General features: G+C 33.0%; 1 pseudogene; it reads left to right on the forward strand.

Moving 5' to 3' along the window:
• Positions 1-3,151: 3,151 nt before the first annotated feature.
• LOC107827381 (vetispiradiene synthase 3-like) lies at positions 3,152-5,518 on the forward strand (annotated as a pseudogene).
• Positions 5,519-6,000: the final 482 nt, after the last annotated feature.

Consider the following 6,000-nt stretch of genomic DNA (forward strand, 5'->3'; position numbering starts at 1 on the left):
CATGCCAACTAATATTTATTTCAGTAAAACTCTAGTTTACTTGTGGCTTGTGATTGCATCATCATGCGTATACTTGTGTAGTACAAATAGAAGAAAAGTCAGGTAACCTTTCATATTTACCCGGTATGATTATAGTAATATAAAGATATTCAATCTTCTTTTCATTTATAGTCTCAATATGCCAACCACTTTGGCTAATATATTTGTAAATCAAAATGTTTCTTTTGGGACTTACTACAATATTAATGTCATAAATAATTTGATTCATCCTAGTAGTAACAAATTAGTTCTTTCAGAGCTTTTAACTGCTTTTGTACTACAAGATCTTTTGTCACACCATCCATATAATGAATGTCTCCTTCACAAAGAGAATCATATCATAATAATTGTCATGTTCAAAATCATCATAAGCAAAATAATTTCTTTCTTTAATTTTGCTTTTAATAACTTTCATAAGGCATGACAAAATATTTTTGGCGTATCACCTGTATGCGACCAATGATATATTCATGTAACTACACAGTAATATTCATTATCTTTCTTTGTCTCAAACCTCCCTTAGATGTGAGTTGTGATATGTATCCAATCATGCATTGCACGTCTTTATTCATTACTTTTATTACATACTGCTACATTCACCTTCAGGAATGAGTCTGTATTCTCAATGCTTATCACAAGTCACATTCTCTTAAAAAAAATGGAGTATAATTATTGTGACATGCTTTATAAAATTTTCATACCATTTTGATGGTAAATATTTCCTTCACCTTTTTGAAGGATTACATCGAGAACCCTTATTGTTCTCCTTTTATAGTTACCATAATGAAGACAAATTATTATTTCGTCCCTTGCCATGTCTTCGTGCATTCATACAATCATGAAAAAAATATTTTGTCATCTTTCAAACTTATCATATATTGTTGCCATATTCTCTTCACTGAATGGAGCATATCAAGCAGGGCGGGCTTCATGATTCTTTCATTGATACTGTGCATTGTGACTCAAATCCAATGCCTTACCCATATAAAGGGATGTTAGGTAAAATGTGTTGGGACTCAAACCCAACTCTTATTATTATAGTGCACCAGAACTTAAATATGTCTTAACTAGTTGCATAATAAGCCAAAGTACAAGATTAAATTATCAATCTTGTGGTCAGAAACATAAACAAAATTAGTTATAACAAGATTTAAAAATATAAGCACTTTTTAAGGTTGTAGGACGAAAACGTTTCATTCCTTCTAAGTGTTATCACTTTTAGATTTACGTGAATTCAAATAGAAGTGCATTCAAATAAATACTAGATAATCTGTTAGAACACTTACCAATTTTGTAAACGATAAACCAAATCAATAAAGTAAGAATAAAGACTAAGACTTGGAAGCATATATATAATTTCTATAGTACTTCTAGTATCTACATATGCGATCCAATTCACATCATAATATATGGACTATAGATGATAGTCAAAGGCTAAGATTGACTGTAAATCAGAATATCTATTATGCTTACAACTATTCTGCCACAATATTATGTTTATTTATGCATGCATTTAAACAATTATGAAGGAGTAGTACCGGTTTAGTTCTATTCATTAAATATTACTATAGTAACATTCATCTTAGCGTGAAAAGGGTAAATGGCACATTGGTTGTCTGATATCTGCAAACATATATGTAAGCACTATTTAGCACGTTAAATATAAGTTAAAGAATTGAGTAGAGAGTACCTGTTTCAAAACTTAATTACAAAATATATATTCATGCATTTTGATTTGGTTCATGAATAGATCCCTTGAAGGATAGCCAAACGATAACTAAAAATTCATATCAGACGTTAAGAAAAAATAAGCAAAAGCTATACTTGCCAATGCAGGGCTCGCACACTTTCAAGCTATAACAAAATGGAAATACAATACTGAAAGCTTATTGTGAGTTATCATGGAAAAATAGAAATTTTTTGAGATTAGTGGAAGATAAAAATAAAAATATGAATAAGCTAGAAAGATGAAAACTTATCTTGTATTAGTATCCAGCCCATTAGCTTCTATCTTTATTTTGTTTGATAGCCACATAATTGTTGGTATAAGGATAGCAAACACAAAGCGCAGTCTATGCCTAGATGGAGGTGTACGAAAATGGGAGCACAGTCGTGCTGATAACGTGTTATGAAATAAAAGCAATTTAGTAAAACATGAACAAGACATGTTGTTATGAAATAAAAGCAATTTAGTAAAACATGAACAAGAAATAGAGATAGAGAGAAGGAAAAGATTTTCTTCTTCAATTGTGTGTATTTTCTTATCTATTACAAGGCCTTTATATTGGCATGAAAAGTGAAGAAAAATATGTCATTGAATATGTCATTAAGCATAGAAATATGTCATTAAGCATTTGAGAAAATCATGGAAGAAGAGTAGACATCCACCATAATTTGATTTTTCTTATAACAGTTTCCATATTATATACTCCATAAGAGTATTTCATACTAGTGACATATTTACAGTACATATCAGGTTAGTTAAAAAATTTAAATATGGCTATCATATAAATTAAATTTTGTACCCTATTATTAAACAACTGACGTCAAAATTAAATATGCACAGTGTAACTGAAAGGGGTTTAATTAAATCTTTTTCGCTGGAAATTTGTAGGTACTATTCCCTCCGTTCTAATTTATGTGAATTTTTTTTTTGGTCCGTTTCAAAAAGAATAATTCATTTTTAAATTTGGAAAGAATTTAGCTTTAACTTATAAAAAGCTTTTATAACCACACAAATACTCTGGACCCCTTTTTGACTTGTTTAAGACCATAAATTTCAAAAGTTTTATTTTTTTCTTGAACTCCGCGACCAGTCAAATATGTTCACTTAAATTGGAACCGAAGGAGTATATAGGAATAGAGTTTAAAATTATTTTAAGTCGTGCAAATTCAGCACATTTCTGAATCCCCCTTTGGTTCCGCCACCGGCGGTGAGTGGATAAGTTTTAAATCAAGAAAGTATTGCATAGCAGTGTGTGCAGCCGGAGGCTGACTAACAGCAACAAAACAAAAATTCAAACAGTGAAAGATGGCTGTGACAAATTAAAGGCTCTCACCATTATAAATACACATTTCCATCAATATCACTTCTTCAGTTCTCTCAAACAAACAAACAAACAAACATACATCTCGATCAGCTTAAGATTAGAAATGGCCCCAGCTGCTGCAGTACTCAGTAACTACGAAAAGGATGAGATTGTTAGCCCCGTTTCGGACTTCTCTCCAAGTCTTTGGGGTGATCGTTTCTATTCATTCTCCCTCGCCAATCAGGTATTTATATATCTTGTTGTATCATTAGGAAGTTAATTTCTGATGCAGCTATCTATAATACATGTGTAATCCCTTTACAGGCTGCTGAAAAGTATGCTCAAGAGATTGAAACTTTGAAGGAACTAACACGGAGTATGTAAGATGTTAATGTCCGCGGCTTCTGGAACTACTACATTAACATTGGCTGAAAAGTTGAATTTGATAGACATTGTTGAACGCCTATTGGAATTGCCTATCACTTTGAGAAAAAAATAGACGACATGTTGGACCAAATTTACAATGTTGATCCCAACTTCGAGGGTCTTGAATACAATGATTTATGCATTTTGTCTCTTCAGTTTCGACTCCTCGGACAACATGGTTACAATATCTCTCCAAGTAATATATCTAATTACTTCTTAATTTGTTGTTACATATATCTAATTAATCAATCTATGTCCACTTACACCTCTAGTGGACATCTTAGAAGAGGCACTTGCGTTCTCTACAGCTCATCTTGAATCTGCAGCTCCACATTTGAAGTCACCTCTAAGTAAGCAAGTGACACATGCCCTTGAGCAATCTCTGCATATATAAGAGCATTCCAAGAGTTGAGACACGTTACTTCATCTCCATCTATGAAGAGGAGGAACTGAAGAATGATATCTTGCTTCGATTTGCCAAATTGGATTTCAATGTACTTCAGATGTTGCACAAACAAGAACTCAGCGAAGTTTCAAGGTACCCTCATAATAATTTACGTGTGAAAAATATATAAATATTTTGCTCATAGTAAATATGTTGTTACTTATTTTGTAGGTGGTGGAAAGATTTGGATTTTGTGACAACACTTCCATATACTAGGGATAGAGCAGTTGAGTGCTACTTTTGGACGGTGGGAGTTTACTCTGAACCTCAATATTCTCAGGCTCGTGTCATGCTTGCTAAGACAATAGCAATGATTTCAATAGTAGATGACACATTCGATGCTTATGGAATTGTAAAAGAACTTGAGGTCTACACTGATGCCATACAGAGGTATGAATTACTTCTCCTACAATTTTTAATACGAGACGACAAACGTACGTAGACGTCAAACACGAAACATTTCTCCTTCTTCGTATGAAACATTATATGTTTTCTTAAATTGATTAACTTATCAATCCATTTCCTTTTCATTTATTAGGTGGGATATTAGTCAAATTAATCGGCTCCCAGATTACATGAAAATCAGTTATAAAGCACTGTTGGATCTCTACAACGATTATGAGAAGGAATTGTCAAATGATGGCAGATCCTCCGTTGTTCACTATGCCAAAGAAAGAGTATGACTCGTGACTTCTACCCAGTTAACTCATTATTCATCAAAATCAATTGTGTCTTATACTCCTCTTATAATGAAACTTATTCTTGGAATATGTAGTGATGGTTGAGTGACTGCTTGTTGTTCACAGATGAAAGAAATCGTGAGAAACTATTTTGTGGAAGCAAAATGGTTTATTGAAGGATATATGCCACCTGTTTCTGAGTATTTGAGCAATGCATTAGCTACTAGCACTTATTACTTGCTTACTACTACATCCTACTTGGGAATGAAGTGTGCTAACAAGGAAGATTTTGAATGGTTGGACAAGAACCCTAAAATTCTTGAAGCCAATGTGACATTGTGTCGAGTCATTGATGACATAGCCACCTATGAGGTATACATTATTGCATCAAATATAAACTTTGAAATTTCACTAAGCTTAACGAATCATGAAGCAATGTATCAGTTGATTTCATACTTATTACTACAATATTATTGCCAATCCAGGTTGAGAAGAGTAGAGGTCAGATAGAAACTGGAATTGAGTGCTACATGAGGGATTATGACGTATCAACGGAAGAGGCAATGGAAAAATTTCAAGAAATGGCTGAGATAGCATGGAAGGATGTAAACGAAGGAATTCTTCGACCAACTCCTGTCTCAGCAAAGATTCTTACTCGTATTCTCAATCTTGCCCGCATTATTGATATCACTTACAAGCACAATCAAGATGGATATACTCATCCTGAAAAAGTTCTCAAACCTCACATTATCGCCTTACTGGTGGACTCTATTGTAATTTAAATCATAAATTGTTTTGTTCACTTTGGGGCACTTGGTTTCCCCTTAAATAAGTATTTAATGGACATTTGATAGATAGTATCTTTTTGATATCTCTGTAGTTAAGCTAAGATTTGGTGGCGATGCATGTTGTTATCCTGCAACGAAATTACCGCATGAATTTTCTTATTGTATCATTGTTGAAATTTGAATAATACTTTCTTTTTATACCTTTTTTTCTTACAACTGATTTCTTCAATATTGATAGACTTTGAATGCGTGGTAACTAATTATTAGCAGAGAAGTATAAAAAGAAAAAGCGAAATACATAAATGACCCTTTTAACTTGTCCCCAACGATCAGACAAACACTTCAACTGACCCTTTAACCTTTTAGACACTTCAAGAGGCTGTTAAGTGTGTCAAGCAAACACCCGAGCCCAGCAAAACATATGCGTGAGTTACACTTGCTAGTGATGTATTAAATGAACCAATTAAAGAATGACACATGTAATTTGTAATAAATATTTGACACATATAATTATAAAAAAAAATACATTTAAGGCGAAATACATAAACAACCCCTTTAAGTTGTCCCCAACGATCAACCGGACAACTCAACTG

This window comes from Nicotiana tabacum, chromosome 19 (assembly GCF_000715075.1).
Source record: "Nicotiana tabacum cultivar K326 chromosome 19, ASM71507v2, whole genome shotgun sequence".
In the NCBI taxonomy this organism is placed as follows: domain Eukaryota; kingdom Viridiplantae; phylum Streptophyta; class Magnoliopsida; order Solanales; family Solanaceae; genus Nicotiana; species Nicotiana tabacum.